Here is a 12,806-nt window from a genome sequence, read left to right on the forward strand (position 1 = left end):
TAGATCCCAATTATTTTAGGGTTCAGTGGTTTAGCAAGAGAGGAATGCTGTGGTCGGAATTTCGTCCGGAAATTTTTAGACTACTGCAGTTTCTTCCCCCCCCCCGGATATACTGGTTGTACACCTTGGGGGGAATGATGTAGGCAGAGCGAGAACTTTAGACCTGATTTTTGCGATCCGGGACGACTTTCAATTATTAAGGTCGACATTCCCTTTTATGACCATTGTTTTTTCGGAGGTTATACCTAGACTCGCTTGGTTCAAGCACTGTTACTTGAAACCGCTTGAGAAAATTCGTAAGCGCGTAAACAGGGCTTTGGAAAAGCTGCTGCGCGTCGTTGGTATTTTATCTTTTCGGCATATAGAGTTGGAGGGAGGTACTAGTGGACTATACAGGTTTGATGACACCCATTTATCAGACATTGGCCTAGATACTTTTAATGCCAATCTGGGTACTTGCGTGGAAGAGGCCGCGTGGTGGGGGTGTGCCAGGCGGGTGTGAGCCGCCTGCCTTTTGGATGTGTCGATGTATTTAGTTGATTAATGACAACCTGGGTCGTTGGGACCGGGTTTGTTCTATACTGCTGTTATTAAAGTTTAAAAGATTTATCGATCTTTAATGTGTAAAATAATAAATGGCCGCGGCCTCTTTCATTCCAATTTAAGTCTGAAGGTGTCTTATTTAATAGTTACAAGTAAGTTTAAGGAAATCCTGCCTACTACCCCATGAAAAGAAAAGGGGACGAATGGCCCCCTTTTATTCATGGGGTAGTGGCAGGTGAGGATAGCTTAGGAGAAGGAATAGGCAGAATTTAAGTTGTCAGGCAGTTTAGAGCCTGTCAGAGTTTACTGTAAGCTGATTGGCTATAGGGTTTAGTTAGTGTACTTGAGTATCTAGGGAGAATAAGCCCCTAACCTGTCTGAGCCGGTTTCTCCCGCCTGTGAAGAAGTTCAAGTTGATTGGCTGAAGGGGTTCAAGAGGACCCATTTAAGGATCCCCTCACAGATGAGCCGTCACTCCGTCGGTCAAGCAGAGAAGAAGGAAGACAGCCCAGCGGTTCCCCTCCCACCCCCCCCCTTTTTGTTTGTCGCGGTCAGTTTGTTATTTTAGGGTCACCTTCGGTCACGACGAAGGGGGACGTTTGTTGTATTTTTAAGTTGGATGTGTCGATGTATTTAGTTGATTAATGACAACCTGGGTCGTTGGGACCGGGTTTGTTCTATACTGCTGTTATTAAAGTTTAAAAGATTTATCGATCTTTAATGTGTAAAATAATAAACGGCCGCGGCCTCTTTCATTCCAATTTAAGTCTGAAGGTGTCTTATTTAATAGTTACAAGTAAGTTTAAGGAAATCCTGCCTACTACCCCATAAGAAGGGAGGGGGGTGGGAGTTATCTGGTTCCCAGAAAAGGCAGAGAAAAAGAGAAAAAAAAATCCCAACCGGGGTGGGGAAAAACTAAATAAATCAACCCACAATAGGAAGCCTGGACTTCCCTTTCTTCCACAAAACCCACCATCAATTGTACAGCGTTACCAGAGATGGGGACAGTGGTGTTGTTCGTGGGTAAAAGCCACCAGGAGTCAATGGTTGAGATATCTCAGGGACTGGGTATGCCCTCTTAGAAGCAGAAGTTCTGCACCGAGATACAAGCCACACATCCCCAGGAAGGCTGTAAACATGTACATCGGACAAAATATAAAGAAAATAAATCAAATGGTTAACAGAGTAAGCATCAACTGAGATTAACAATACCCTGCAAAAAAAAAAAAAAATACAAGAGGGTAAAGGCACAATTTATCAGATTAGGACCACTATGGGGACATCAGGTATTAGAGATCTGAGAAACCCCATGTCAGCGGTGCTAAGGTGACCCAGAATTTTCCTGGGAAAAAGAGCCTCTTTAGTGGATCTTTATGTGGGTCGAGCTGGTCCCGGGGCTAACGGGGGAGTAGTTAGTTTCCATTGGGGATAAGTCCTGAGTAAATCCCAATCCCCCCATATACACATGCACACGTCAGGGGGGCCTATGCATGAAAATATTGATTGTGATATACATATTACAAATTGCTGCGCACGTCAGAGTGATAGCAATAATTCCAGCACCAGACCTCTTTCGTAATGCTAAACTGATGACCTATAGGGAGCTTTTAAATGTCGCCATAGAAAATATAGGGTATATAAATCTGTCACCATTTCACAGGATTGACATGTTGGGTATCTATTTACTTGGTGCAACCTCATATTCCATATTTTACATTTAAACATTTTCCCAGAGAAGTTAGTTTCCATTGGGGATATGTCCTGAGTAATGTGGAGGTACTTTTTGAGATAGGCAGCTGCTTCCTCAGAATGAGAGAAGGATTTAGTCTTGCCTGCTTGGTCAGTGAGACAGAAGATAGCAGGGTATGCCAAGGTAAATTTTACTCCCTTTAGGTGTAGGGTTGAGCAAATAGGCTTAAAGGCCTTCCTACTGCGGGACAACTCTTGCGAGTAGTAGGCAGATAATAATTGTGGCTATCCAGTTGGAAGGAAAAGGCGTTCCTGAAGGATTTCAGAATGACTACCCTGTCTGAGTAATTCAGGTATCAGACATTGATCGGGCGTAGGGAGCACAATCATTTGAAGGGGCCCCCACGCGGTGAGCTTTTTCCACTGTACATGGCGCCTTGATCCCGAGGGCCTTTGGAGTACGGGTAGTGTATATATCAATTAGGGAGCCAGAGTTATGGGATTTAGGGAGACCGATAATTCTTAAATTTTTCCTGCGGGAACGGTTCTCTAAATCATCCAGTTTTTCTAGGATGTATTGTTGAGTTTGGGATGACTGGAGTGCAGCTGCCTGAGAGCTCTAAACTTCATTCTCCAGATCAGATATACACTGCTCTGCCTCAGGGGACATGTGGTGAGCCGAATGGAGACCCATGCGCTACGCTCGTGCAATAGCAGCAGGTTTTCCATGTGGCGCTGGAACCAGAAATCAGTAGTTTTAATAGAGGGATGCTGGGCGGGAGGAGGCCAACAGTGCAACTCACTGAGTAAATTTCATTGTGTGTATGGCCAGCTTAAAGCTGAAGTTTAGGCAATTACGGATTTACATTAGTCCAGCTTGGACAAATGTAAGTATGTATGTGTAGAACTTTCACACTGATCTGTAGCATTTGCGGTGCATTTTTTACAGGACAAGTGACTCAAAAACTGTGTTTCTATGCATTGCAATGGGGAGGTGCTTTTTGGTGCATTTTTTTTTTTTTTTTACTGCACCAAAACTGCATCAAAAATGCAGCAAGCGAGATTTTACTTAACGTAGCAGACCCACAAAAGATCAGTGTGAAGAGTTCCATAGGAATACATAGTTGCGCATTTTTCTTCTGTTTCTTTTAATGCAAAAGCGGAAGAAAAAACTGATTAGTGTGAAAGCAGGCTTACTCCCAAAAGAGCAGCTAATGTTTGGGTCCCCTGACTCCAGATGTCATAGATCTACCCAGCAATGCCACATCCTCTGTCACACCATGGCTGAGACTCAGTTCACACTGATGTGATGTGGGAAACGTACAGGAATCGCTGCATTTCCCGCATCGTATCGCATTGCAATCATGCCATGTTCATGCAATTTTCTGCAGGTGTCAATTAAAAGGTAACGACACCTCAAAAGCAGGTTGCAGAATGCAGTACATTTGCTCGAATCAGATCACATGGGTATGAAGACCCATGTGATCCGATTCCAGTGTTGCAAAAAAAAACATGCTTGCACCTTTTTTGTGCGGATGCGGATCCTCCAGGGGCAATGGATTGCTTTCATAACCCCGTTAATATGCACTTTCCCCCACATGTGCCCTCACCATGCCATAAATCCCGTGCTCCACTTGCCTATCTGCAGGCCTTGGACCGGCATAGTGGGTGCGGCAGGGTAGAGGGGGGGGGGCCGAGTGGATGCACGTCTGCACTCCTCTTCTCCTTGTTGCTAACCTGGAATTGACATGTAAACTGTCACTTTCAGGTCTCCCTGCCACTTTGGCTAAGAAAGAACATATTGCAAAACGTAAAACTCAAGAATGTAAAATTCCCCCCACCCCCCAATTATTATTATTATTTTTTTTCTGAGGCCCCCACATATACGCATGTACAAATGTGAATGCACATGTTGGGGGTGCCTATGCATGAAAACGATGATTGTGATACACATTTTACAAATTGCTGCGCACGCCAGAGTGAGAGCAATAATTCTAGCACCAGACTTCTTTCGTAATGCTAAACTGATGACCTATAGGGAGCTTTTAAATGTCGCCATAGAAAATATAGGGTATATAAATCTGTCACCATTTCACAGGCACATGCAAATTTAAGGATTGACATGTTGGGTATCTATTTACTTGGTGCAACCTCATCTTCCATATTTTACCAAAACATTCAGTAGTTTATTGCGATTGTGTGTCCTAAAATTAATTTTAGTGTATTATTTGCTGAAATTTTGTATTTCCTAGACCTTTGTGGTAATATCGCTTGACATAAAAAAATGTAAATTACCACTATTTTATTTTCTAGGGTGTATGCTTTCAGAAAATATATAATGTGGTGGGAAGTTTATGCAATCTTCAGGACTAAAATTATTTTTTAAACATGCGTGCAAAAAAATGCGAAAAATGGTTTTGGCAGTGAAAGGGTTAAACTTGTTGGAAGAACAACAGCATGTACTGTGAACTACATATATAAGAATTATACCTATCTATACCAGCAGGTGGCACTGCAGTGTTATAGTGTAGTGTACATGTATCTATGATATGAGAGGAAGTATTATCTGTCTCAGTGTATGTATTTGTATGCTCTGGTGCCACAAGCCACATGACTAGTGATAAGACCTTCTTCACAAACATTGATTACAGTGTAAAAGACAAAGTTTACCTAGAAAACAGGAAAAGCATCACCTCAAAAGGTAAAGGCCAGGGCTTCCTGAACTGCATTACATTATAAGGAGGTAAGCACAGTATCCTTGTAAAGAAAGTGCTATATGTTCCAGAACTAGAAGGCAGTCTTCTATCAGTGAAAAGTCTTGCAAACAATGGTCTAAGGGCTCTTTCACACGGGCGATCCGATCATATCCGCCTGTCAGTTTTTTAGGCGGATCTGATCGGATCCTCCATGCAGCTCTATGGGGCAGCGGATGTCAGCGGAGACATCTCCGCTGACACCCGCTGCCATCCGCCTCCGATCCTGTGCGTGAAATCTGGACGGAGGGAAACCCTATTTTTCCATCCGTTCAGTAATCGGATCGGATCTGATGAGAGCGGACAAGCAGTCAGCTCTCATCCGATCCCCCATAGAGGGCAGCGGGGGCTGAGACACCTCCCTCTCCGCTCTGAAAGCGGAGACGGAGCTGTCATCCGCCGGCTCAGCGGGGATCGCGGATCGATCCCCGCTGAGCAACACGGATCCACCTACGGAGGCGGACCGTGTGAAAGAGCCTTAGAGTTAAGTTCCAGGGTGATGAATGCACAATTTGCAATAATAAGCGATTACTTGCAAAAGATAAACTGGATGATCACCTATACAAGCTCATCACCACAGACCAGCAAGCCAATATAGTCTCTAATGACCCAAACAGCAAATGTATTCATTTATCGCACAGGCGGCTGGGGCACAAAAGTCCAGAAGCTTTACAGGACATTATAAACAGATAGCGCCTTGCAAAGTGCTCATAAAAAGTGCTGCATTGAAGCAAAAGCGACATGTGCTCCCGTTCCACACACTTCTCAAAGAAAAACTACCCACCCCCTGCAGCTCATACACAGTGATGTATGCGGTTCAATGAAAAATCCCTCATCAGGCAGGAACAGATATCTACTGACTTTCATTGATGATTATTCCAGGTACACAACTGCTTATCTAATGAAACCCCAGAATGAAACATCAGAGAATCTTCGGAGTTTGTTGCCATGTCTAGCAACAAATTCCAATGAAAACCAGGAATAATACGCACAGACACTGGGGGAGAATGCATAAGCAAAGAAGTGGACTCATACCCGAAGAGAAGAGAAGTACATGTAGCACCCTCCTAGATAGGTGCTAGGCAGGGAGAATAGTTTGCTCTGCCTGCTTAACAGAGGAGTAGCAGGTAAATCATAGTCTGCTCCATCTGCTTATCAGGGGAGCCTGATCAGTAGTTAGGCCTGTTACATGTGCTCAGGGTGTGATTAATTTGGGCTGAGGGAGTGTCCCCACTGTATCCAATAGGGGAGCCTGTTGGATAGTGGAGGAAACCCAGCCAGTAACACACAGGCTTTTATGACTATCCTAGTGGGTTGGCACAAACAGTGGTGCATCCTGGGATATGTTATAAAAGCCAAGGCACATGTGTCAAGGTGTCTTTGGGTGGGAAGCCAGGTCCCGGGAGGAGGGTGACGGCTGTCTCTCATCCTGTCTGTTGTGGAAGGTGGTCACAGGCGGTCAGCCTAGTGAGCCTAGAGTGTGGTGCTGAGCCAGGAGGTCCAGGAAGCTGACAAGTGGAGTTGGAGTACCGGGAAGCTTGCCAGGTGTCTGCACAGGAAAGGGGACCGCTCCAGTGGAGAGTCAGTGGACAGATGTCAGTGCACACAGCAAGTGAGAAAAGGGGTGCCAAGTTAGAACCCTGAAGAATAACTCAAACAGGATTACATTATCTATCTTCATTTCTGTGGCAGGGTGAAGCAGCGGCCTTGCCACACACTACAGCTGGTTGTCCTCAAAATTGTGCATAGTTCATAGTTGGAGTATCCCACACATCCCTTCTCCTATCCCAGTTCTGAATAAAAACACAAAAAATCAACATCCTTTGGATTGATTATTGACTGAGCCAAGGACCTCTAATGCTATTTGTCTACTATCCGTTGCTAAGGGTAACTCAGGGGAATCCAGAAAGTGCAATTCTCAGCAGTCCACTAGGGGGCAGTGCTACATTTGGGGGCTCATCCGGGATATCGCCCTGGGTTACCGGAATGGTTGCTAACGACAACGGCCGAAGAAAATTTGTGAACATTTTATTTTTTTCTCAAGAACTGTGTCCTAATGCTCAAGATAAGTGTGAGGCCTGCTCTACAGGAGATAGGGAGAATGAGATGAAGAATCAAATACACAGTGATGGTTGCCCGTGGCAACAGGAGAATTTCTGTCAGAATTGCAAATTGTATGATCAAGTGATGTGCTGGAGAGCGGGAGAAATGCATCTTGCTGTACAGATGGACTGTGTCTGCTTAACAGTAGAAGGTACAGGTGTGGACAGAGAAAATGGCGGCCCAGGGCAGGTGAATCAGTGTGCCAAGGGCCATGTGTGTTCCAGAGCTATGCAGGAAAATGTTGAGCGTGCATCCAATGACAGCAGGACATTCTTCCAAAATAGTGGAAAAGTGAATGCTGTAAAGAAATCTGTTGACCATGCATTTGATGACAGTGGGACATTTTTCCAATACAGTGTGGCAACTCTTGCCTGTACAAGTGCTGTGAATAGGAGTGTCGACCATTCATCGCCTGACAGCGGGACAGTTCTACTATATAGCAAAGAGGGCCAGTTGGCTCAGAGTGATGGAGGCACAGCTGGGGCCCTGGTACAGACAAGGATGGCAGATGCGTGCAAGCTGAGAGGCACGGTCCGCTTTGCAGTAACTTCCATGCAGGCTGGGCTGAAATGGAGCTGCATCGGAAGGGTTACTATACCACGCGGGAAAGCGCACGCTGGAAAAATCTACCTAGCAGGAGGAGCTACCGCCAATCTGGAGTTGTGGGAGGAGACGCCGCTCGCGCACAGCCAATTTGGAGAAGGAAGGAAAGTCTATAAATTACTTCTGCCTCCGGGTGGGGCTGAGAGGAAGACACGTGTGCGGAGGAGCAAGATGGGGAGTACCGGAGCGCAGAGGCTATCCCACTTGTTGGCGGAGAACCTGTGGAGCAGACCGGAGAGCCGAAGACATCCACCCTGTGGGATACAGGGGTGCAGATGGTGCCCGACGGAAGACTGGCATTGTGCACCGGAGGAGGTGTAGAGCATTTGGGCCTGGTATGTCCTCAGTATCTGAATGTGACCATGCGTATGCATGAGTGGGGCCAGTGTGGGCATTGTGACAATCAACTGCTGCGGGTGGAAGAGAGTGGAGGCCGGCCCAAAAAGTTGAATGTGTCTTGGGAGATCGGGGGTCACTCATGCCCTGTCACGGGCCGTGGAAGGGGAGTGCTGAGGTCCCTGATGCCATCTGTCAGTTGTCCAGGATGCAAGTGGAGAGAGACTAGAATGTCCGAGCCGGTCTTTTAATGCTATTTGTCTGCTATCAGTTGCTAATGGTAACCCAGGGGAATCCAGAAAGTGCAATTCTCAGCAGTCCTCTAGGGGGCAGTGCTACATACACAAGACAACCACACCATACACTCCTGAACAAAACGGTGTAGCAGAAAGGCAAAATCACACTCTTATAGAAATGGGCAGGTGCATGTTGTTGGATACCAATCTACCTCACAAGTACTGGGAAGAAGCAGCCATGTCTTCAACCTACCTACATAACAGATTACCCTCAAGAGCCATTAAAAGTACTCCATTCCCATGCGCACAGGTTTACACATCAAATACTCTATCTCAAACTTTTCCCATTAGAAATGGAACTAAGCAAGGATGCCCCCTATCACCTTCAATTTTCAATCTTCCTATTGAGCCCCTAGTTGAAGTAATCAGGACACACCCCAAAATCTCAGGTTTCTATCTTCAAGGTACAACCCACAATATAAGTCTCTTTGCTGACGATATAATACTGTTCCTAACCGCCCCATCTTCACCCTCCTTCAAATCCATGATATTCTAATCAATTTCGGCCAAATATCTTATTATAACGTTAAGTAAAAGTCCCAGTGCCCATCAACGTGTTAACAAATGCAATATCCAATATTGCACCCTTAGACTGGCGTGACAGGGGCATACTCTGGGTAGATGACCTATACACCAACACCAAACTTAAAAACGTTGATGCACTTTGAGATGAATTTAAGCTCCTACCCATGGACCACTATAGGCTTTTACAGATTTCCCAATTTCTTAGATCATTAGGATCCCCTCACATATACTCCCAGGAACTGGTGTGGAATTTCTACACCTCTGAATCCGATCCCCAAAAGGGAATATCGTTCTTTTACAACCTTTTAGAGGACAAACTCAATTTTACAAAGTCTGCTCCACACCAAAAATGGGAAAATTATTTGGTTAAAAGTTTCAGGTAACTACCAGTGGCAGTGCGCATTCGCAGCAACCTACAAAGCCTCCAAGTTTTTAACACACTGGGAACACACACAAAAAATAGCCTTGAGATGGTATCTTACACCCTATAGTATAATGTCCAAATTTTCAAAACACAACTCTTTGTTGGAGGGAATGCGGGGCAGTCGGAAATATCATGCATATGTTCTGGTCATGTAAAAATCTTACTAGTTTCTGGAATGGTATTTTCCACTGTATCTCTGATGTCACGGGTATACTTACCCCCCCCCCCCCACTCCCGCACTAGTGATACTGAATCTTGGTATCCACAAATTTCCTCCTACCTACCGCACGGTAATAACCCATATACTTCTTGCAGCCAGATCACTTATAACAAGAGACTGGAAATCAAATAAAGCCCCAAATGTCTCAGAAGTCCTCGACATTGTACGAACACACTATAGATATGAATTACTGCCAGCCAAAAAGTCAGGTAATAGAAGCAGATTCGACCTACAGTGGTCTATATGGAATATTGGTTTGAGATGTAACTATGTTGATTATTGGCTCCTCGGTGAAGTTCTCCCCCTTACCTATCTCAGGCAACAGTCAGGCCTCGTATTTTCCTTTATCCCTCTTTGTTTCGTACCCCTCTCTATTTTCTGGTTCTCCTTGTGCCAGTTTCACACGATTTCTATTATGATTGCTACATGCTTAACTTCTAGGACGACTATGAATATGTTTGTTCTCTGTACTTCTAAAGCTATCCTGTGGAACTGTAAACTTTCAAATGTTATTTATCTTGTACCTTTGATACGGTTTTATGATTGTCCTGTTTTATACAAATACTCACTAGTAAAAATAACTGAAAAGAAAAATACTCCATTCAAAATGTGGCATGGATCAAAGCCTAGCATAGGGCACATCAGAGTGTTTGGATGTAAAGCATATGCCTATATTCCAAGTGAGAAACGATCCAAGCTAGAGAACAGAGCCATGGAGGACATTCTAGTGGGCTACAGCGAGCAAACTAAGGGTTACAGTATCCTACACCCAAAGACGGACAGAGTGACAATAAGCCATAGTGTTTATTTTGACGAGAGCTCATTACCAGAAACACTGATCCCTGAAAGCTGTGAAGTGAATATGCCTAGCAAACCAGATAAAAAGGTCAAAGTGAACCTGTGCAGGAGTCAGAACAAGAGGTTGAACTCACAATGCCTAAACCAAGTTCCCCACGGAATCCTGCGGAACTGCCTGAAATCTGATGAACCACTCGGACTACAAAGGGGATACCACCCTGCAAGCTGTCATAAACTGTCAAAACATATAATGTACTTGAACCAACATCCTGAAGAAATAGAAAAACTGCCAAAACACAAAGCCAATAAATGGATAATGGCAGCAGAAGAAGAATTAAAGTCACTTCAAAAAAATAAAACCTGAACACTCGCAGACCTCCCTCCTAACCACAAAACTATAGGAAATAAGTGGACTTTCAAACTAAAGTCAGACACAGAAGGGAGTATCCACAAATACAAAGCCAGACTAGTTGCCAAGGGTTACTCTCAGAAATTCAGTGAAGATTATGATGAAACATTCGCTCCTGTCGTAAAACACTCCATCATCAGAGTGCTTCTTAGCATTACAGCTGGGAAGTGCATGCAAGTGAAACACCTAGATGTTAAAACTGCTTTACTGTGTAGAGACATTAAGAAAGAACTCTACATGGAGCAACCACCAGGGTTTGAGCAAGGAGATAACCTTGTGTGTAAACTTCAGAAGAGCATCTACGGTCTTAAGCAATCTGCAAGGATGTGGAATGAGAAAGTGAATGAAGTGCTGTAATAAATGTGTAAACAACAGAATTTATACTGGACAGCCACTGAAATATCTAGGGAATATTTAAAATGAACAGACACACCAAGAGCAGTTTTGATAAAAAAGCATAAAACAAAACTTTACTGGACATCAAAATACATAAAGTTTCTTAAGGCCCCTTTCACACAGGCGGAGCGTTCAGATCCGCCTGTCTGTTCTTTTGGCGGATCTGAACGGTCCCCACATGCATCCCTATGGGGCATCGGATGTCAGTGGAGACATGTCCACTGACATCCGATCCCTCAAATCTGGACGGATGGAAACCCTATTTTCCATGCGTCCAGCGGATCGGATCGGATGGGATCCGTTCCCATCCGATTTCCCCCATAGAGATGCATGGGGAACAGACAGCTGTGTCTCCACACACAGCGCGGAGACACAGCTGTCATCCTCCTGCTCAGCGGGGGATCGTGGATCGATGCCCCGCTGAGATAAACGGAGTCCGTCTGACGGACGGAGTGTGTGAAAGGGGCCTTAACATAAAAGTTACCATAAACATTACACAAAATACCATGACTTAAACATACACTCCTATTCCCAATATCCCAAAATATCAAATAATACTTAGCTCTGGTAGTTAAATGTCAACAGCTTACACTGAATAACTGGAGGAACAGGACAATAAGAAATCCTGGCTTCATGCTTGGTCTTTCCACAGCTCCAAAAAACAGACTATTCCTCATGCTATGGACTCTTTTTATAGTCCTGTATACCAGATACCACCCACAGGATGTAATCATTCCTCTTATCCACTCACAGGTCATTTTGTGAGTGAGGTCAGCAACACATGGTTGCACTTCCCCCCCACAACCACATGGTCAATTGGATATGTGGCAGCCATCTTTAAATACACAATGTCAAAAGCTCACCAAACCATCTGTGGGTGAGAGATATTATTACACATGTATGGGAACATTTGTCAGGAATCAGTTAAAAAATATCCAAAACTAATACAATATACCTGTTGATCCCATACATAGGCAACAATTACAATTCGTATATTTCTACTTCTTATAGGGGCCTAGCTTTCCTCAATGCTTTTTTCCCTATATACATCTTGCACATCACACAATTCATAGTTACAAAATTATGGCTACAACATGCACAAGCTAATTATCTTCAAATAAGCATGTACTTTGTACAATGTGTATGCAATAAATATCCTAAACAGTTACTTAAAGATGGAATCAAGATAGAATCTTCATAGTTGCTCAGAGTTTAAACTGCTTATCAAGTCTAAAGCAGACATGTTTTTCCTTTTGTGTTCCAAAAACAACTCTCCTTTGTCTGAACACATGCTGGGGGGGGGGGGGGGGGTAGCTTTTTAACACAGAATCGAACTAACAAAAACATTTGCTATAAAATCATCAAATATCTATAGCAACACGTTCCACCCCTTGATTTTTATAGAATTTCCAATAGCTCTGGCTTTTCTCCAGGAGAGGGTGAAATAACCCCCCGTATTGTAAATGGGAGGAAGAAATTCCCTTTCGACTTCTGTATTTTCTGGGCAATCAGGCAAAGTCCCTGGAAAATTCCAAAATTCCTTTGAGCAAGGTTAGCAATGTCGTTGGCAGTCTGTGGAAAGAAAAGAAAATTCCAGATGAGGAGAGTCCCATGTCCTCCTTCCTTGTCCTCCTGGTCATAAGGAAATGCTCAGATGAAAGTCTACTCCAATTCAGCCACCATCAGGAAATCATCCACATCTTCCTCAGAC

Source organism: Pelophylax lessonae (genome assembly GCF_965119305.1).
Source record: "Pelophylax lessonae genome assembly, chromosome: 2".
Classification (NCBI taxonomy): Eukaryota; Metazoa; Chordata; class Amphibia; order Anura; family Ranidae; genus Pelophylax; species Pelophylax lessonae.